The 22,500-nt window shown below is 38.2% G+C and overlaps 1 protein-coding gene across 12 annotated transcripts in view; it reads left to right on the top strand.

Annotated features, from left to right (window-relative positions):
• ZNF536 (zinc finger protein 536) overlaps positions 1-22,500 on the top strand; it is a 345,510-nt gene that overhangs the window by 52,324 nt on the left and 270,686 nt on the right. For 9 of the 12 annotated variants that reach the window (XM_077184912.1, XM_077184911.1, XM_077184915.1 and 6 more), the window contains 2 exons: positions 2,937-3,031; positions 15,335-15,401. The gene's annotated coding sequence lies outside the window, so the exon portion shown is untranslated. The remainder of the gene's footprint in view (positions 1-2,936; positions 3,032-15,334; positions 15,402-22,500) is intronic. The other 3 variants (XM_077184919.1, XM_077184918.1, XM_077184920.1) reach the window with 1 other exon arrangement.

Raw genomic sequence — 22,500 nt, 5'->3', positions numbered from 1 at the left:
GTGCTGTCGTACCCTAGTTATGTCTCACCACTACTTTTTTGTCATGCTGTTTCTGAAGATTTTTAGGGTTCTTTTTCTTCTCTGGGGGTGTGCTGGATCACTCACTGAGCCAAGTGCAACTGCACAGCAGTGCTGCTGTGGGAAGCTTACTGTAATAAATTGGTCTGTAAGGATTCATGGTGCCATTTTTTAATGCCAGGGAGTGTATTAGACACTGGTAAACTGGCCCAATTTGACCTAAGTGGAACTGTCTTAATTTGTTTCCAGGCAGCTTGCTGCCTGTACCTTTAAAATATCTGCTTTACATAGTCAGTGTCAAATGTGTTAGAATAATATTAGCACAGGTAAGTAAAATACCTTTTTATAAGGCTTTAAATCATTTCTGTTACAGTTTAATGTGTAAAGCTACAGATTTTCCCAATTTGTTCGTAAGGTTATGTATCACAGACCTTAAATCATTTAAGGTTTTAAACCTGAGGGGTTCACTCTCAGTCATGAACTGGAAAGCAGATTGCAAGAGACATTGACATGCTGATCAATGACATGAAGCCTCCAAACAAATCAGTACAGGACTTTAAGAGATGAAGCCTTACTATGTTCTGTCTGTCATCAGAATTTATAAAGCATCTTAGTGAAAGCCCCTTGAGAATCATTCCTAGAATTTTGCAAGTCATGAGCGTGTATGTAAAAGCTGAATTTTTTTTAACACAAGTAGCCTTGTAATAGCATAGCAAAAATGTGCTCTGTGATGTTGGTGTAGGAGTACTAAGAACCTGTTTAGTGAGATAACATCTTTTAGAAACCTAACAGTTTATTATCTTTGTTTCTGTTTGTTGGCTTTTGCGTTGAATGAGCTGTAAGTAAGCACTAGAAAGGTATATCTTCAAGAATTTAAGACATCAACAATAGCAGAAATTCGAGACAAACAAGCTGTCACTGTTTTTAGGTGGTGTGCAACTGAAAATGTTGGATGGGACCTATGTTTATCTGCAGCAGTCCAGGAATTTGCTGTTCCTATGTGCTCAAATATAGTAACTGAAATTCACTTATTTAAATTCTAAAGTGTTATAGGCCTTCATAAATGGGATCTGTATCCTATCTAGATGCAATTTTATGTTTAGGAAGACCAAATCTGATGACAGAGGTTTCCTTTACCCAGTTACAAACTGATTTTTATTCTTTTCAGTCAGCATTGTAGGTGCTTCTCTTGACTTTTGCAGTGGTTTTCTTCTCCTGTAGCTGGGTTTGCCCATTGATATGGAGTGCTGGCTTGGAGTAATGCCTTGTACCTGCTCACCACCCATTCAGCTCAATAGCAAAGTGTCTCATGAGAGGACAGGCTTTGCTGTTCAGGGCTTATCATTCAAATTCAGAGATAACTGGCAGGTAAAACAAAACTGGACATGAGGAGAGAGCAGGGAAGAACGCGTTCCTAGGTATGATTAACAATGGGAATGGCAAATCAGGTGATTACTGCAGGATAGTTGGTGCTTTGCTGTGGAAATGTGAGTTTTAGAGAAAGGGCTTGAAGCTGTAATTGGAGTAATTCTCCTGTGTCAGCAAAGTTGTATGGCAGAATTATCACTTGGAAAAGGCTTTGAAACATGTGGCAAAGCCTGGCTCAGTCTGCAAGCGAGGAGGGAGGCAGTGGGATTTGGGAAGCCTTATGGTGAACCATGGCAGTGGCAATGAGCATCCTGTGGTTGGTGTGGTGGGAACCAGAGGGGAAAGAGGAGGAGGAGGAGGTGGGGACAGAGTGGGACACTGCAGGAGCACCTTGCACTGGATGTAATCCTGACAAGGTGGAGACTGCAGAGACCAAGAGAAGCGTTGTATCAGTATTGCACTAAGGGAGGGCTGTGCTGCTTAGTAGTGAACTTCTGTTTTCAGAATTATTTCGTGCTGTTTTCATCATCAAGAGGAGCCCTCAAAATTGTTGTTTGCCCTTCAAGCCAACAGGCAGCATTGAGCAGCAGTCTGGTGCTGTTGGTGCTGACTGATTTAAACCCAATGCTCCTGATGATTTCCCCCAGAAATGAAGGCTGGGATTTTGTCCACACTGCCCACCATGGCAGCCCTCAGAGCAGTCAGTGCTTCCCTGGGCACCCAGTGCTGCTAAGGTGAAGCCCTGAGGCTGTGGTGCTGGAACTGTGGTTTCAGAGCCTGCTGTATGAAAGAGTTGGGTTGATGTAGATGTACAAAGTGTATTATTTGGAAGTGACCTTTAATTTTATTTGTTAGACATTCATAGGAATAAACATAGTTAGAATTCTCAGTCATAAATTCTTCAGATTATAGCTTGAGTCGAGTGAACTTTATTTTGCTCTAAGAACGCCCTTTGTTTTTGTCTCTATTTTGCTTACTAATGTAATGGCCCTAAATTCACTACTGACAAATATCTTGGAAGTATTCTGCTTGGCTTTTACTGCTGGCTCTTATCTGTTTTAAGTAGGGTTTATTAGATGAGATCATCTACAAAGGACTTATTTCTGTTATAAAATGGAATTAAAAAAAAGTAAAAATACAATTAGTAGCTGTTCTCTTTTTACTCAGTTTGAAAGATTAGAATATCAATGTCAAAGAGAATAACTGGGTTTCTGGAGTATGCTATGCAACTTTTGTTTTGTCCTGTTTTGTCCTCTTTTGCTGTACTGTCTAGGGGAAAGGATCAGAAGAATTTCATTCTGTTCCTCATCATTATCTTGAGAGGAGGTTTTCCCTCTCAAAACAATCCAGAACTGAAAGAAGTTTTCATTTCCAAATATGAAATGACCACCAAGCATGTACATTATGAAAACTAAAAAATAAAATGTGTTAATCCCATTAATATTGTAATTCTTAATGCTCTCTGCTGGCCTGCTTGAGGTGGCATTGTAATATTTTAATGTAAATGTCTGATTCAAACACTGAGTTTTGACATATTAAATTTCTCACAGGTTTTATTTTTCCAGTTGTGACCTTCAGTACCTGTCCTGTGTCTTTTAAGAATTTCCTCATCCAGGGAACAGATTCATTGGCTTAAGAATAACTGGTAAGAATACTTATATTGTTCTCATAACATTTTCTTCTGCTTATGGATCTGAGTCTAGCTTTGTTTTTCCAATTAAAAAAAAAGTAAAATGAGGTACCTAAATTAGATTTTTAAATCTGTTCTTGTGTGTTTTTTATATCTTCAAAAATATTATGTTTATGTCTTGCAAAACTTTTTATTGTAGTTCTTTCAGGCTGTAGTGAGCTACAAATAAATTTTTTTTCAAGAAAAAATTCTGCTTGGTAAAATCATGAGCATTCATCTTCATGCAGTTGATATGTAATAATTGTGTTGGGGATGAATCATCATTTATTACTTTATCATCAGACTGCTGATTTAAAAAAAACCCATGACACTCCTGATTAAATTAATTTTATCATTTTTTGGTTTTTTTTTTCCTCCTGTAAGTTCAATAGAACATCTCATGCATATTATTAAGAACCATATTCTGTTGTGTATTAGCATGAGAAGAACACCCATGAAAATCAGTGGGTGGAGGGGTGTACTACATTGTATATGTGATTTTCCTCTGAGCTATTCCAGTGCAGCAGAAGAAAAGCTTCTGTAAAGTCTGAGAAATCAGATTGGTGTGGAAATAGGTGTGAAATCAAAATTGGGTTATTTGGCCCTCAGTTTGAAATAAAAATCTAGCTTCCTAGGAAATAACCAATAATTAATTCCACATTCCACATGCATTAATTGATCTTTAAATCAAAATTTCTGATAGCTTCTGCTCCCAAATCAAATTCTTATGTTATTTCTTTATTTTAATTGTTATACTGGGTTGTCCATTCCTTTTTATATCTTGTGAATTAGTAGAAACTCTGTGATTCAGAGGAATTGTGCTGATTTATAGCTGATGTGAGAGGATATCCAGGCATATTAAAGCTTCAGTACTGCAAATGCATAAGCAGGTATTGAATTACTGATGCTAATGGAATTACTCACGTGAGTAAAGTTGAGACGTAAGTGTTTTCAGGATTGATGTCTGTACTTATGAATTTATATCATTTAAGAGTATGGCTCACAATTTTTAAAACTTACTAATTGAATGTGAGCTACTGGATTTCATTCTAGACAATTGACTTGAAAAGAATTACAGTGACTTGATTCTAGAATAATTCCATCAGCTTCAGAGAAGATATGTGGATTTTTTAATGCTGTAAATAAGGATGTAGTTTGACCAATTCACTCCACTGATCCCCACTAATATCAGGAAATACTTGCCAGAGTAAAGGAGGAGCACAGGACTGGACAATTAGTGATACAAATGGTTTCAATCAAATGGTTAAATAGCTCAGCAAAGACGTGGTTCGTTTTGTAATAGCATTTGGAATCCAAATAAAACCATCGGAGGGATGTGCTGTTTGTTGTGATGTTAATGCACAAAACAGAAAACTCTCAGCATGTCTTGAATTTCAGGGGGGTGTTAGGAAGCCATTATATATTAGAAAAAAGAAAAAAATTCCAAGCCCACAAACTTAAAATACGCCTGCAGAAGCTCCTACTCAATTCTAATTAACAAAGCTTACCTTTCCCTTGACCATAGAGGTCATCATGTAAACTATTTAAATTGATAGTAATATTATGCAGCATGAAATTAATTTTACATTGTATACAGTTTTTATTGTGACTTTATCTTGTTTCAAAAGTGCTTACTTTCTGATTTTGTGGATATTACTGACTGGATTACTTTTATTTTGGTTTTTACACAACAGTTATATTAGAAATTTGCTGTTTTATTCTTACCTTCTTAGTAAAAATCCTTTTATCACACAATGGGTAATTTATATCCATTACCAGCCCTTTCAATCCTTTTCAGTGGTGCTGTCAGTGCCTTTGGCACAGTAATGATTAATGTGATCTAATAATAGTGTGCCATTATATTACCTTAGTAAAACATGTACCAACATCCTATTCAGATCTACCAAATTCATAGCTTCCTATAATATTTTTGTTGAAAGACAGGATTACTATTTTTCAAAGAGGAATTTTTTTTTTTTTGCCTTTAACATATTTAATGAAATTCACAATTCTTTGCCATGGTAATCTTAGTGCATGCATTGATGGGTGAATTTTATATCATTCTGCATTATTATGATTTGTTAGGCAAATTGTTTGACACGTAAAGAAAGATATGCATTACATTGTTTTGCTTTGTTAAGGGTGCATTTTAAGCACTCGCTATCTTCTGATTATTCTGCTGTATTTATCATAGAGAGTATATTTAGATTGCAGTATGCAAGAACAAGTATTTGGGCTAAAATGTGCCTTTTTCTACATTCTAATCGAGATAGTGCTGCGTTCTGTAGAAGGCAAGCTCTCTGCTCCTCTGCCCAGCAGAACCAGTTTTGGTTATGGTTCCTTTGCTGTGGTGCTTGCTCTTTGGCACTTCCTTGCCTTTTTTTTGCCAGTAGAAACGTGCAGAATGGTGCCCAACTGTGAGCTAGAAACTGGGATCATGCCTGTAATTTTCAACCCAAGGTAAAAACACGAGACAGCCAAAGCCGCACGGATCTGCCCCATACCTGAGTTTCACCCAGGTATGGCATTGCTTGAGCCCAAGCTCCAGCTGTCAGGTACTGCCAATTCACCCAAGAGGCACAGAAATGGTCCAGAGAACATATTTTTTTGGTAATAAAAAACTTTGGTGCTTGTGGAAGTGTTGTAGCAGTGTGTGTGACTGCCTTCAGTCCAGTTAGGCACCAGGGCTGCCTGGAGGGGTTTGGTGCTGCTCTGGCATTGAGCACTGACTCCCCCAGTCCTCTGCAGCAGGACTTTCCAGTCTTGGGTTCCTCTGTTTAATAATGCTCCCAGTCAGCATGGCTGAAGAGTTGGGATCACACTGCATCCTTACAAAGCATCTTAAATCTTCATCACCCCAAGATGTCATTATTGCAGTCAGGGAGTCACATACTTAACACTGTCGCAGCAAAATCGAAATGAAACAGCATGTCCACATTTTAACTCTACTTTGTGATGTTTGTTAAATACATACTCTTACTGTTTCATCATATCACAATAAATAATGAATGAGAAAAATATTTTAATCTTGTCAATACTGGGAATGTCTAAAAACAAGCAAAGTGTGTGTATGCATTTATGTGGATTCCTTATTTGATTTAAGCTAAGCGATACAGCTGTAACATGACTTGAAATATGCAATCAATGTAAACGAAGAAAAATATTTTGAATGCAGTATATAAACTGTGTGGTTTTTTAGACATATTTTTAGGAAAAAAGAGAAAGATTGTGATTGTCATACCATGTAACAATTATACTGCCACTGGAAATATATGCAGCAGCTTTATTTTCTGCCACGGTAAAGACAATCTTAAGTCTTGGTCAAAGACATTCTCATCTCTTCCACGTAGCTGATTCTTCGTGACATAACAAGAAATGAAGGGGAAAATAAAGCCTGAAATCTTGGTTTAGCATTGTATTCAAAAGGCTTAAAGAAAGTTCCAAAAGATGCTTCCCTGTTTTTAGTAATAAATAGTTATGTACAAAATAGAAAAGCCTTTTTACCCTCCAAAATTAGTTTACTAATGGAGATATAATTATTTAAAGCTCTAACTGAGCTGTACCAGTCTTGAATTAGAGATGCCTTAGGTTTGCCTGTGTATTGTGCAGATTGCATTGTACCTTACTGCTTTATTGCTTCTGCATCCTGCAGTTTTACCATCCTGCAGTTTTACCGGTGAGGGCCAAGCTGAAATGGAAAATGATGGCTTTCTTTTTTGGCCTAAGAATAGAATGGTCAGTGAAAGGTTTCTCCCTCATTTTTCCACATGCAACTCAAAATAGATGTAGTAGACTGCAGAACAGACTTCTCCATGGTCTAAAGCATTTTCAGGGTCTGGTTGGGTTTTTTTTGATATTGTTCTGTTCAGTGAGAGATTCTTGTACCAAGTGCTGGGGGCGCCAGGTTCGTCAGGGTTTTTTTATGTCTCTTTGATTGGTAAAGTCAGTGAATCAGCCAGCCAAGGATTATTTCATCTGCACATCTGCCCATCTTTATTCTGATGGGACAGAGGCCCTGGTGTGCCATCTCTGGAGTAGGACTGGTTAGAGGAGGGAGAAGAGGACCCTGATGCAGCTGCACAAGCTGTTAAAGAGCCCCATTACAGTTCACTGCCCTTGTTTGAGCTCCTGCCCGTGTTGCTGTACTGTGATCCTTAACACACTTGGGTAGGTTAGGAAGTGGCTTCTTTTGTGTGACTCTGAAAGAAAGGCCTCCCAGTAAGCAGAGGAAGAAGAATAAAATGAAATTAAAGAATCTTGGCCTAGTCTTGAAAGATAGAAAAGCACAAGAGGAAAAGTATTTTTGGCTTTTAAGGCTAATTTTATCTCTTGTGAGGCCATCAAGTCAATGAGTAGAAGTGGCGACTGGAAGTTCTTGGGTTATATTGCTCGCCACTGGATTACTGTGTGACTTTAGTAATGAAACATAAATGTTCTCTCTGTTCCCCAGTGGACATAATACCATTTACCTGTCTCAAAAATGCTTTGTAATTTAATTAACACTTGGAGTGCTCTTTGAGCTCCTTAGATAAAAGCAGGCAGAATGAGTCAATTGTTACAGAAATCCCAATTTATCCCCGTTTAAAAAAAATTACACTTTGTCTTGACTTTTTCAAACCTCAGATAATGTTTGATAGGAGTTTTGGGCTTTGTTCTTACTGGTCCTTGGAGTCACTTATTCTTAGTGATTTGCATAGGCATGGTGTAGGTATTACTTTTTTGTTCAACAGAGTATTTTGGTGGATCATAAATTACCAGTCCCTGTGCTGGGAATCTGCTTCTGAGGGAAGCATACATTTTCAGAGGAGAGTTTGAGTTGTGCTAGACAAGTTCTTCATTATTCTTCAGTACATACCTTTCATTATTTTGGGGGAAAGATTTCTTAATTTTTGGTTGTGCACTGGATGTAATAGCTCAGTTTTTGTTTCATGAAGTTACGCCAAATGTTACTGAGAGAGAAGTGTTGTAACTACAGCTCTTCCACAACCCTGTTTCATTACCACATCCTGTCCTGGCCACAACACTGACCAGTGACCAAACCAATTCTTGTGTAACCATTGCCTGGAAGTACACCCTGATCTGCCTTTGATTGAAATAATTGTATAGATGCTTCTGCTTTGTAAGCCAGCTGACTTGTTAAGTTGATTTTTGCACCTGTGCTGACCTCCAGTAAAGAATTTTATTTTTCAGCAAGCAGAAACACTTGCAGCAGGTGAGCTGAAGCTCCATCCATCCTTGTTTTCATCTTGTGTTGGTAACAGGCAGATCCTTCCCTCAAATCCTAAAGCCCATCTTGTTGCTCCTGGGTACCTAATTCATTCTCATACTTTTTCATGCATTCATGAGGCTTTTGCTGCCTACCCCTCACTTTTCTTTTCAGAGACTGTGGATACAGCACACACATACCTGGATACAGCTGGGCTCAAAGTGAGGTTCTTGCAAAATGTCTATGTTCATACATTTTCTCCCTTTTAATCTACTTTCTACCACTGTCTTATTTTAACTGCTCAAAAGGAGTTTAAACATGCTCCCAGATAAGGAGATAATCTCAACAAGCATCTTATCACTAGCAAAAATGTGGCACACCTGTTTGCACACAGGCTTGATGAAATATCTCAAAGTTATGCTAAGCAAGTCTGCCATTCCCTTCTGGTATTAAAAGTGTCATTATCTTGAAGTTCTGAGATACACTCTTTGTGTAACAGCACATAATAAAACCTAGAAGGAAGTTTGTATCTTATTCTTTCCTTCGTCTTCTCCAGCAGTTGTTTCAGCAGAGCCCTTCTGCTTTTGCTTTGATAATTTAAACAGACAGTCTGATGCAGTTGTGACAAACAGGGCTGACTCTCAGCTCTTGTGGAAATCTGGCAAAGTCAGAGCAGCTCAAGTGATCTGCCACTGCTTTTTAAAAATATTTTAGAGTAATACAAGCTCCATTTATCAGAAACTGTTAATGTCTTTTCTGACTTTCCTTCTGTATAAATTTTACATTTATTTCACTTCTTAAAGCATATTCCACCACAAAAGAGCTGGAGGAAAGGCAGAGGGAGATGCCTGTGGAGTTGATACCTCTGCCCAGCTGTGGTGCTGGGTAGCAGGGCTGGGAGGAGGTGCAAGAGTGCAGTAGCAGTGCAGGCACCCGTGCAGGACTTGCCCAGGAGCAGCTTGTTTTGAGAACAGGTGAAAATGTGCAGCTCTAACAGTCTAAAGCAGCAGCTTCTCTCCCTTTCTCCCTCATGCCCATTCCCTGGAACATTACATTTTTTACTGCAAGTGTGGCTGGATAAAAATAGAGCACATCTTAAGGCTCTTAATAGAGATCCCAAGTGTTGCTTTGAATGGACATTGTCCTGTGAGCTCAACAGTAGAGGAAAATTTTTGTGTTCCTTTTCTTTCCTGTGGGTAACTGCACATTTCATAGCTGACCAAATATGCCAAGACTATGGAAAAAGAGAAAATGGCAAGATGACTATTTCCCCAAAACAGTAAACACACATTGCAGCCTGGCTTCTTATTTGAGAATGCAAGATTTTACTTTTTGAATAACTACTGTATTTTAACAATAGGCATCAAGTGGTTGCTATGTGATACACAACAGTGTTTTTCATGAACTTTTGGCTGCTGAATAAGCCCAGCAAATATGGGTTCTTACCCTTTTAGTTTTCTGGGTCAATTCATTTTGCACAAAGGAGAGAATGATAATTTGAGTTGTAGGCAGAGAATGTTTTCTTCACATGGTAGGGAAGATGAAAGCTGTTTTTATTTGATTTCTTTTTAAATTAAAAATTATAATTCTTTATAGACTTACAAATAATTATCTTATTACTAAAGGCATTCCATAAGCATGTTAGAGTTTTCTCTGTAAAATAATTGCTGATTGTCACTGCAAACTTAAAGTGAGGGAGAGTGAGGGGAAACAAATATATATGCAATGTGTATGTGTGGAAGTTATTTTATTTTTTCAAAATGGTATTTGATTGCCTCAAAAGTAAAGACTTAGGCAAATGCTATTTGTTAGGTGGTGCTGGCTGATTATAGACCATATAGAGTTGTTTTCTGAACTGCTGCTGTCTAAATGCTCAGCCCTTTCCTGCTTATGTGTCAGAGAGGACAGTGTCTATCAGATTTAGTTGGCTTCCTGATGGGACGCCACATTGAGGGTGCTTTTATGTTCTTATCTTCCCTTCTTCTGTTGTTGGAATCCCATGGAGCAGGATTTCTGCAAAGTGTGGAGTTAAAATCTGCGTGAGAGCAGGGGCTGGCACTCAGAAATGGGAGGGGAGGGGGCAGGTGAGGTGGTTGAGGAGCAGGAGGATGTCAGCAGCTCCTGGGAACACACAGAGGAACAGCATCAATGGCACCTTGCAGGAGGGAGGAGGAGGAGAGACAGGGATAAAGGAGAATCTCTGGGAGAGGGGAGGAAGGGCATTTGAGTTACCCAAGGGAAGGGAGAGAAATGATTTCTAGCTGTGCAAAGGTACATGAGAATGTGTACCTGCCTCTGGTTTCTCAGTGCTGAAATACTCATTTAATTGTAATTAGCTCTGGAATAAGTGCACTCACAGGGGCCTACACAGGAAGGCTTTGGCAGAAAAAGATGGGCTTGGTTTGGAGAAGGGAGAAGTGGAAGTGTTGCTGAGGGCAGCTCCATCAAGTTGAAAGACAAAGAGGATGGGTGGAAGGTTTATCATGCTCTTCTCTGAGGTGTTTCTAAGCCATGAGCTGTTCTGTCCTGGAGCAGATGTGGACAGGCCTTTAATTAGACTTGGCCAAATTAATGGGACACAGAGTTTATGTGACAGACTCACCAAGGCTCTGGAGGGCAGCTGGCTGAACCATGGGAGTACTGGATTTGGTTTCTCAAGGAAAATACAGCTCTGATTACTCTTCCTTGTGCTGTCTGTGTATGACAGCATCCATCAGTGCTCATCCATCCACTGAAGTGTCACAATGAGACGTGTTTGAAAATGACAAAGATGTACAAATTTCATCTGAGCATTGTGGCTGTTCATTCTCTAAGGCTCTTTTCTTAGCCCCTCACCATGTGCCAAAACACAGCTCTAGAGCAAGCTCCAGAAAGGCTCCAGTCAAAGCCATCTCTCCTCTCATCTGGACATAACTTCAATCAATTCTCACAGTGGCTGTAGTTCTCCATTTGTGTAATTTACATAATTCCATTAGGTTGAATAAATTTACACACATTTCTACCTTCTTCTGCTGGGGAGGTTTGTGTTGGTTGTTATTGCTTTGGGATTTTTGAGCATAGTCAAGCTCTGTCTGCATGCAGTCACTGTGGCAGATATCAGCCAGCAAAGCACCCATGTTTCACCTTAAAGATGTCCTGACTGAGAAGAATGGAGGAAGTTACAATGCATCCCAGGTCACTGCATCCTGACAATGTTCAGGAAATTCTCATCTTCCCTCCACATTTTCCCAGATGCCCTTCTCTTCTCTATTGCCTCTTTTTGGTTAAGTTCCTTTCAAATTCAATTTTAAGGGAAATACCTTTTCTCTTTGGTCTCAGACACAGCAACACCCCTGTCCCACAAATGATAATAGGGATTGCTTACTCAAATAGAAAGAAAAATTCTTTTATGGATGACATTTTTATTTTATTTTATTAGATGTTCCATGTAAAGCATTTATCATTGGAATAATTTTCCCTCTCAAAGTCATGTCAGACACAAAGCTGTCTTCAGGGCTATTTCTTCTAGTTCACTGGACAGCTGTTCTGCCTGAAAAGAAAGAAAAGATCATATATCAATCAAAGACTTCAGGAGAATCTTTATGTTCTTTATCTAATAGGAAAATCCTAACTGTGAGTTCTTGATCTTCTGACTTCTGCTTTTTCAGTTTGAAGAACTGCATTGATATATTTTGCAAGACTATCTGTTGGGTTTATTTTTTTTTTTAATGTATCTTTTGTGTGTCGTTTTGATGCTAGGGAGGGTGTTACACACTCATCTGCACTGGTGACAGCCACATCATAAGCAAACAGTTTTCTTACTCCTGTGACTTGATTCATCCTCCTCTGAATGTCACTATGGGCAGAAATTAGTGCTGCTTAGCAGAAACAAGGTTCTCATCTCTGCTGGTGCTGAACTACTGATTTCCAGTGGAAAAAGGCTGAAGGGCTGAAAGGTATGCCCAACCTGCAGCCTTCTAAATTAGTACAGATGTCTGTATTTACTCATCGTTCTGAAGTTCTGTAACTCCATTGCAGTGACATAAGTAACAGGGAATAATTTTTTTAAAAAAATATTTTATTGCTAGTTATTTATATACCCCAGTCTGCCATGCTAACTTAATGAAGATTCAAAGTATATTAGAGTTCCTGGCCTTTAGAAAAATATTCAGAGTACTTATACAATTAATTAAACAATGTGTATGTACAGTAGCAGAATTGAGATTAGTGTGTGTCCTTTCATCTGTGAGTGTGAGGTGAGACACAGAAGTGGTGATGCTCCCTTTCAGCCTAGCACTGATCACCTTCCAGACTGGAAAGCACATCCTCCAGGCAGGGATTCCTGGCTGTGTGAAGTTGTGAGCTGAGTGTCAGAGCATCTTTGCACTGCACAGGTACACTGGAACCAGGCTGGAGGCTGGCTTGGAGACACAGGAGCCCAAGGGAGCTATTAACCAAACTTGGACATTTTTGCACAAGGGAAAAACTCTGCTCCAAGAAGATTTTTGTATGCACCTGTTGGTGCCCTTTAAAGCAGTCTGTTTCATGTTCATGCTATGTTGGCATTGATGGCATCTTCAGAGCCCACACAATGCCATGTGGGGCTCAGCAAGACAAAGATTTGCAGTGTTTTGATGTGTTTTGCTGACAGAGACCCTCTGTTCTCTCAGCCAGCAGACCTTGACTTTGGTAAGGCTTTGCAAGGGCTGTCTGGCCTGGATTCCTTTATGTAGGATTGCAAGCAAAATTAAGGCATGACGCAGCTAATTATGCAGGGGAAAAGAGGTATGAGAAAGGAAAGATGTGCCAGCATAATTGCTGTAAATTCTTGTATTTACATATACTTAAAGTCGTCCTGATCCCAAATTTCCTGAAGCAAATGAATTTATTGATTCTAAGCAGATCTTGGATCATATGGCTTGCCACATTGGATCAGAATATTGGGCCATCAAGTGCCATTGATTATGACCAGGAGCAGAAGATTTAGAGCAAGAGGCAAGAAACCTGTGATCAGTCATTGTAGAATAAGCTCTCCTTTAGGATGCTGTAATTATAAGCAGGACTCATGGCCAGTGTACAAACTGTGATAGCTCCAAACAAAGGGAAAACAATTGGGATGATTTAATTCGCTTTTGCTTTGAAATAATAAAAAAAAAATCAGTTTTATTTAATCAATAGACTCTAGGGTTTGATGTATGGATGAAAACTTACAATCAGTGGAATAATACTTCTGGTTAAGCACTTCTCATCAGGAACTTGTTTGACCTGTGAGCTGCTTCATTTTTTAAACTTAGATGTCTCTATTATGGAACTTCTAAAGATTGTTGCAGTGCCAGCATGGGGAGTGTGTGTGTGTGTGCTTTAATATGGATGCATCTCGTAGGAGAGGAGATAAACCTTTTTCTTTGTACACAGACACATACATGATTTATCAAACATATTGTATTACTCTGTCTTTACAGTAAAACGTACAGTGGATGTGAATTACTCTATCTGTGAAGGATTAGAAACTCTGATGTTCTGTCTTGTATTCAAGAAGAGGATTATTCTGCAGATAACGTGCAGATAATTTACTTTTAGTGAAGCAGTGCAGTTTAAGGACTGAAAAATCAACTTTGTTGAGGCAAAAGGAGTAGGAATTGGTATGGAAAAATATAGTGTAGTTGACCACACATGGAAATTTCAAGAAACCATCAGAAATATATATATTTATTGAACAGTTGTCATTTCCATCTTCCTAAAATGGTCTTTTGATTAAAAAAAATTAAAAATATGTTGTAAATGCCGAGTACCTTGAAATTCACCAAATTTATTGCATGCATTGGCATGATTGGTATGATTACATGCCAACAGCTCATTTGAATATGAAACATCTGTACATTATTATTTAGGGATTTTTCATCTGTTGATTTTAGAAATGAGGATTTTATGAGTCCTTGCATGCATAATTGTGTGTTACTTATATACATAAGCAGTCAGTAATGAAAGAATTGGCCAAAAACATACTGTGTATGGTTTTGTGATTAAGAGAGGAAATGCAGTGTATGAAGAAATACAATATGCACTGCATTTGATTTTAGGTGTGGCAGCAGCAATTATGATTTCATAACAGTGGAAGTAACATGACAGTTCAAAAGCACAGTGAGAAGATTATGCTTTCTTATACACAGCAGTGTAAATTCTTAAAATAACAATGTAATTTTTACATTTTTCACTGGAAATCAAGATAATCCAATTTAGAACAATTTATTCTCAACAGGTATGGTAAAAAAAGATATATCATTCTGGAGCGTGGTATAATACATTAATTTTTATGAGTGAGTTATGAAGATGTACAACTCAGGACCTAGGATAAACATCATATTCCTTAATTAATCCATTACATTATGGCACATATGTGTCACTTTTATTACCCTAAAATGAAAAATGTTGGGGAAAGAAAAAAAGCCTGTTTTTTCTCTGTATTCGAAAACCTTTCTTATAAAATCATAAAAACATAAAATCTAATGCAGCAAACTCTATTAATGAGTTAAACATCTAAATTCCTTGAAGACTTGTAAGATAAAGAGCCATCATCTTCTGGTAATTGTTCAAATACGTTCTTAGCTCAAATATATTAAAGCTTCTGCATGCAGTTTCTATATGTTTAAATGAATCCAGACAACTTAAATTCCAGCTAGAGAATGCTGGTGAAGCTGTGATTGTGCAATATAGGAACATAGTGGGAAATTAAGAAAAAAAATGTCCCTTTAATATCCCAAAATGCAGTGATGTAGATTCTTATAGATTCAGAAGCCACCCACAGAGATCTACAATGAACCTTTCTGTCATATGGATATTATCCTAGCCCAGATTCTCCCTTCTGCCCCAGCACAGATTTCCAGGAATCTGGTGGATTTTTTTAATGGATAGGAAACTCATAATTTCTAGAAGGGTGACAAAATGTCCTCTTTGCTAGAGTGCTCTGGCCTCACCTTAAGAAGTTGTTCCCTTTGTGTTTGAGTGTGGGTGGGTATCATATTTTAATCAAAGTGTTTTATTTACAGATTGGAATGAATATTAGACTTGTAATTATGAATATTTTGTATTTGCAGCAAAGGGTCTACAAGAGCATTGGTCACCCATTGATTGAAGAATTAGATCTCACCACACTCCAGCCAGGTAAGTTCCATCAGCCCTGCAGCTCCCAGCACCTGTGCCTTGGGGAGGTGGGTGATTTTCTAAACAGCAGTCACTGGCAGGGCTGCCCAGGGCATGTCTGGGAACAGACACCAGACCTCCCTCAGTTCCTGGTCAGAGACTTCTCAATGCAATTTATCTCTTTGCTTATCTAATGTGGGAGCTGTTTTCCCAAAATGTGGCATTTCACTTGTATCTAAGTGCTGGAGCTGGGTGCTGAAACAATAACTGCATCTTGTCTACTGCACTGCACTGGAACTTCCTGGTATCAAACCCATAGATTGTGAATGTGTGCTTTGTGAGCCCAAGAGCAAATGATCTTTTACATATCTGTGTGAATGCATTTTCACGTGATTTTACAATGCTGGGTTATCTGTCACTATTTGTCATTTCTAAAATCTGATACTAATAGAATTTAGTATTTGTCATTTTACATTAAAATAAGAAAAGACATAAGACAACACAAACCAAAACACTATTAATGAAAAAACCAAATTAGAGATTATTGTGTATTGAAGACACAAAATTTAATACAAATTAACACAATACAAAGAAATATGTTTTTCTGCTATCTCAGTATTAGAAGAATAGCTCTGCTTTTCTTCATATGTCTGTGTCACCAGGTTGTTATTTCTTTTGTTTAGTCATATAATAGAATGTGTTGAGACATATTATACTCAACTTGTGTAACAGCCTACAAATACTGATTGCAGTTTGAGCTTGTTATGGAAAAGTATTGCCCTGTGGATTGAGAAAATGACCAACAGCGGACTATAATCTATGAAGCTGAGAGTAAAATTGCCAACTAGAGGTCATTTTTCAAACCAAGGGGCAATAGTTTTCTACTATAAACTGAATATTACAGTCAGTATATGTTTTATTAAACCATTTCAGAAACTTGGGAGCAGTTTCATTTAAACTTCTTGCTTGATGTGGCTCAGAGAACAGGCCCAGGGCAGCCCACAGAAGAGGCCTAGTGCAGTCTGTATAATAAATATTCTGTGTACTCAGTAATTATGAAGGCTTTAGGGCCTTGATGGTGAATGGCCATATCCTGCCACCATTCTGAATCCTTAGCAGCAATTGAAGTCATTAAGATTTGTGTATAAAAATGAGTGCAGGCTGCTGTTTTTCACTGTAACACTGTGACAAACTAGAGCCCAACTATATAGAAAAGCCAATTATGGCTATTGCAGTCTAAAAGATTAAAAGGAAAATGCCTTTCCTCCTCCATATCCTCTTACTGTTTTTCTCCCCTACTGAAGTATGGAGACGATGGCACTCATACAGGGGCGATTGCCTTAGTCAGTAAGAGGATTTCCACTCTGGAATAACAGAAATGACAATAAATATGCCCGGGCAAAGTGAAACCTTTAACCTCTCCTATAACACACCTTGCTTATCCATAGAGGGTTCTGCCACCCTCTGCCTGGGAACAGAGGTGTTTTCTGCAGCCATTACCTGGAGTGACTCTTACATGTTAATATTTTTTCAGTACAAAACCCTTAGTGGCCTTCAAGTTTTAAGAAGAGTGATGGGGAGTTCCAGCTTCTCTGCAAAAATGGGGTGCAAAGAAATATCAGAAGGGCCACAGTGGCTTGGGCAGAAGGAAGCCAAACAAAATATTTCACTTTTTCCTTGAGAATCCTTGATAAAAATAATCTTGTTTAGAGCTCCTTGTTGGACCTCTCCTTAGCTTTTTTTGTAAGCTTTGACATCAGTTCATCTACCTTGCAGGATTTCTGATTTTCTATTTTGGGGCAAAGCTCAGAATCTGATCCTGGTTTTGTGGCATAACCATATCACAGACCCATACTACTATCTTGTTCACAGCACACATTTAAATTCCTGCATGCCTAAGTTGGGAATTCACATGTCACAATCATGCCTGTAAATTGTGTGTTCCCATGACCATGATTGAAGATTTCTATCTGTATTTGCCAGATTATTGCATAGTTACAGCTATAGAATGGGCAAATTAGGAGCAAAATATGTTTTTCTACTTGGAGTTTTTAAAAGCCAGACCTTACATCCATATGGGTGTATATATTATACAGACACAGACATAATTTTCAAATGGTCATAATTTTAAAGGTCCGCATAAAACTTCACCTCAGCAAGGGTGATGGATTGGGGTAATAAAAAATGGAGCAGCAAAAGTCCTGTTGTACATCTAGTCCATCTTCTTGACATTACAGGATTGTTCCCTACAGGGTACTTGCTGATACTTTGTCCAGAGCAGGTTTAAATGTCCCAAGCAGTGAAGTTCCCACTAAAGTTTGACAGACATAATTCAAAGGATATTTTTCTGACCCTCTATCTTAAATTGAACAGTTTACCATGATATGTTGGTCATAACTTCAGGGACCTGTCCTGTGTGCATCTCCGGTGCTTCCGGGCTTCCAAATATTTGCAGAAAATCTCCATAAATTACTTTGGTATTGACCATGCCATTTTCTCTCATCCTTTACCTAACACTGTCACTGGGCAGATTGTGAGGGTTTTTAAGACTGGGCCAAATGAAAATAATGCTATTAATTTAGTGCTGCATGTATTGCCTAATATATACACACTATATATCTGATTATGTATCTAGTCTGTGTTCATTTCTAGGAGGATGTTGTTTAGAGGACTGTCTGATTGTATTGGGCTTCTGCAAACATATAATTAATCTCATTTTTAGCAATGCTTAGCTCCAAGCTGATGGTGTAGAAATATAGGGTTATTAGTTTCTAGAACATTTTTATTATGCACTTTCTATTCTGATTGACAACTATTAATATTTTAAAATGACAGAACTAAAACTTATGCTGCCAGATAGCATCAAATGTAATGTATACTAAGTAAACAGAAGCATGTGAGCAGGATAATATTTATTGTATAGTTACACAACAATGTGTAAGAGACTAGAGGGAGAATTATTCTTCAAGAGGGATATTTGATATTTTACGCTCTTTAGAAATACAAACATAGGACTGAACTTTGTACCCCGTTTCCTCAGGGTAGCATGCAGATTTTATCATCTATCCTGGATGGGTTGTTCTTGAAAGCTTCCATTCTTCACCTTCCTTTCTCTCAAGTTGTCTGTATAGAGATGATGGGGAGAAGATCCTTCCAGGATGAATTTTATGGCTCTTCTGCTTTACCATTCAATGTTTTTTTTTGTAGCTCCAGCTGAAATTTCTGCTGAACCTTTTTCCTTGAGAGAAACTGTCCTTGAGAGCTTGACTGTCCAAGTCAGGTCCTGTTGGGGAAGAGGCACAGTCAGAAGTGTTGTGCAGTAGGAGATTGATGAGGAGAAGGATTGTAGCCACTGTGCCCAAGTCAGGTTGCAATTTCTCATATGGCAAAAAAAAAATTAGCCAAGCAAATAGTAATTTTGTCTTTAGAACAAAAGGAATAGTTACTATGAAGTATATGCAAATTTCCCATGTTTTTCTAGTGAATATTTAATATAAAGCAATTAGAGGCAGGATAAGAATTACATAGCTTTTAAAAAACAACAAATGAAGAGGCTCCTATTTTCATGACACAATTCACCCATCTAATATTACTTATGGAATTCAAGTTAACAGGAAGGAGCTGGAATGTTTCAGAACCTGGTTCAGAAGGTCATTCTTAGGTCTCTGTGCCTCAACTGCCCTGCTGGAGCCAGGCCTGGCTTTAGAATGGGATGGCAGAGATGTGCATCTCCTGAAAACACATACAAATAATTCAAACAAAGTGAATGGAGATGTAAATTCTTGTGCTGTGTTAACAAGTAAATTGATAAAACTAGCATTAGTCAATAAGGAGGAAAACTTCAGGCTTTTATTTTTTTTTTGTAAAATAATTTCAGTTTGCATCCTTAAGAGCAAAAATTAGTATAATTTTAAAGAAGTTTGTCAGGCACAGAATATATTAGGCAGAAGTACCTGGTTTATCTTGTGTAGTGAAGGGAATAAAGCTGTGTTAACCTTGTGTTCTAATGTAATAATTTTTCCTAATTTAGATCTAGCTTGACTATTTCAGTGAAGTACCATGTGTACCTATCTTTAGCAGAAGAAACTCTAAGAGGCAACTCTTAAATTATTCTCAATTCAAGTTTTTTATGAATGATGAAGAGTAACCACTTGTGTCCTTTGCCCACCACCAAAACAAGTAGGTGTAAAATGATGAGATAATATCATTAGACAGCTGGTTTTGACAAAAAAAGATTAACTGGAGAAGAGAAGGAGAGTCAGTGAGGTTGATATATTTCACATTTATTTACTGTCCTAGGTAAATGACTTTTTCCACTCATTGAGACAAAAAGTATCCATGTGTGAGGTGTTTTAATTTTTCCCTGAATGTTCCTTTACATACAATGCCTGTCTGCTACTGGGGCTGTTGGGCAGCACTTTTAAACAATTGCAGTTTCTAGCTGCAATTAAAATGTTGTTAAGCACGAGAATATATATATATATATAAAATACGTGATCACCCAGCATTTATTATGAATAATGTTTGAAGTTCTGCATTCATTCCTTAAACAGATCACTTTATATTTTATTGTTGTTAAATTCTCTTTTGGATTGCAACCTTCTCTTTTCTCTGAAGTGCCTGTGCTTGACTGCTGCAGCCTTCATCCACTGTGCCTTCTGCACTTCCTTCAGCTTTTCCCTTCCTTGCAGGTGGTTTTCCTCTTGGCTTGTGCTTGGCATCAGGTTGATGCCATTAGCAAAAATACCAGTCTTAAAATGTTTATTATGAATCTGGACTGGTGAGGGAATTGCAGGTGCTTGTGGAAGCACAATTTGGGAATAGTAGTTCCTGTCGATCAAGGCAATGTGTCACCGTGCCTGATGTACTTGTGAATTGTTATCAATCCTGTTACCAATTTCTGTCTAATCCCTCCTTGTCCATCTGTGATGCTTATGGTTCATCTCTTCTGGGCATTAAAATTCACGTTTCAGAAGGATACATCTAATGAGCGACCCCACTTTGGGGGAGCGGTGCCATGTTGTGATGGAATAAAGTGTCATGATGTCTTAGCTAAATAAGCCAATTGGTCTGAGAAGAGGAAAAAAACCTCATCTGGCAGAAAAAAAAAAAAATAAGAGGAGATGCTGTTGGTGTATGACTCCCACTGAAATGAGGGTAGTACCCAGCAGAATATGCATGAAGAAATGTGCTATCACATGTGTAATTAAAGTAAGGATGGTTTGGATCCTGTAAAGTGCCTTTCAGGTAGGATTTCTGGGTTTTGCAGCCATGGTTCCTGTAAACTTCTCTACTATAGTCCAGCCCAGTGCAAACTGTAATGTTTTGTTCTGAGATTTGGGAAGAATTGCGTCAGAGATGTTACTCATAGGAGTCTTAACTGCAGCCTTAGATCACCAGGGTCAGGATTTCAATGCCAGTACTGTTCCCATTTGAGCATCTCCTTTGTCTCCTGTAATGTAAATCCTATCCTCAAATGCTTGGGTAGGGTTGGCACTGATATTCAATGGGAGAAAAGGCATCAGAGATCAGATGGAAAATATGTATGTTCTGCATCTGTGTATTGTATGTGGCAGCCAGGCAAAGTGATGGAGCAACGCTTTAAAATAAACAGGATCTTTATTATACAGTCAAATGGGGAAAAAGTGGATGTTTCTATTTATCAGTTGGGGTTTTTTTTGTCTTGGGTGTTTCTATCTTTGACTGATACAAATATTTTGGAATCTAAACATATCTCTGCAATACTGTTGTGTCTTTGTTCTGGATTTCTTTCATCTTAACTTATCAACACAGTATATGAGCCATTTTATCCTACAGTGTGATCATCATCCTAGTGTGTATTTGCTCATTAATGTCAGGTTAAGATCTAAAGAAATACGAAAGTAGGAGTGAAATTTCTTTCTTTCTTTTTTTTTGTTTTGTTTGTACTAATCTTTTTATACTAATAATGATGGAAAAAGGAAAAACTGTGCTGTGACTTTAGCTAAAGAAAATATATACACATTTTCCACAAGTGCTCTATTGCTTCCAGACTTGGGTTGGCTTAAATATTAGGACTCAAATATGATTTTAAAAAATGTGATCAAGTCTCTCTTTGGAGTAGGGACTAATTGGTTTGGTATTTAGAAATAATTGAAATATCCTAATAAAATATGCATTAGAAATAAATGTATATGAAATGCACATTCTAATATTTATATTTTTTCACTGAATAGATATTTTTTTTACCCATATCCTTTGCATAAGTTCATGAACAGTTGGCAAGGTCTGGTTTTTATACACCTGATTGTACATAGTGAAGAAATTTTAAGACGAGAAAGTACCAATGGGAAAATGTAAGAGCTAATAATTTTTTAAAAAAAATTGTTTGCTAATGGGACAGACATTTGTTACACAAGCTGTCTTCTCTCTTTTCCTTTTTATTTTTCCCCCAAAAATTTACCCTAAAAATATTTTTAGACAGCTTTTGCATTTCTAAAAAATATAGAAAAAAAAACTGAAACAGCTTTCTGATTTCCAATTTATAAACTGAAATTTTGTGGAAGGGTACAGACAGAAGAAGGGGAGTGGGCCAGGCAGGCCACAATTTACACATTGGGTGTATAATATAAGGTGTTGAAAATTCTCACAGCTGGAGCCTGCTCCTCTCCACAAGCTAGGCAGGAGAAGAATTGTTCCAATCTTGGTCATATTGGCAGGAACTGCCCCAGTAGCAGCTCTGGGTGAGTGGTTTGCAGAGGATGAGGCTGGCAGAGGGGAACCCACAGCAGGGTCCCACGGGGAGTGATGGGCACTGGTCCTTGTGCTGACTGCAAGGGTCAGAGGAGGCTTCCCAGCTGAGCAAATGCCTCAAGAACTCCACGTGAGGGATTCCTCTTCTTTTGGGGAGCTCAGCTGCAGGCTGAGGCTGTTGGATGGACCAGGCTCCTGCAGAGCTACTCCTCATGCCCCACCCTCCACCTGAACCACCCAGCCCTTGACACTGCTTGTGTTTATTCCTCAAAATTGTTCTTTCCTTTTGTGGGGATGCATCATTGCCCACAGCCTCATAAAAAGAAGCACTTAAGGATATGTTTTGGCTTGAAAACTTCTAAATTTGATTGAGGTGATTTCCAACATA

This window comes from Agelaius phoeniceus, chromosome 12 (assembly GCF_051311805.1).
Source record: "Agelaius phoeniceus isolate bAgePho1 chromosome 12, bAgePho1.hap1, whole genome shotgun sequence".
NCBI classification, from domain to species: Eukaryota; Metazoa; Chordata; class Aves; order Passeriformes; family Icteridae; genus Agelaius; species Agelaius phoeniceus.
The sequence above is the reverse complement of the archived record's forward strand: the minus strand, read 5'-3'. Positions and strand labels throughout refer to the sequence as shown.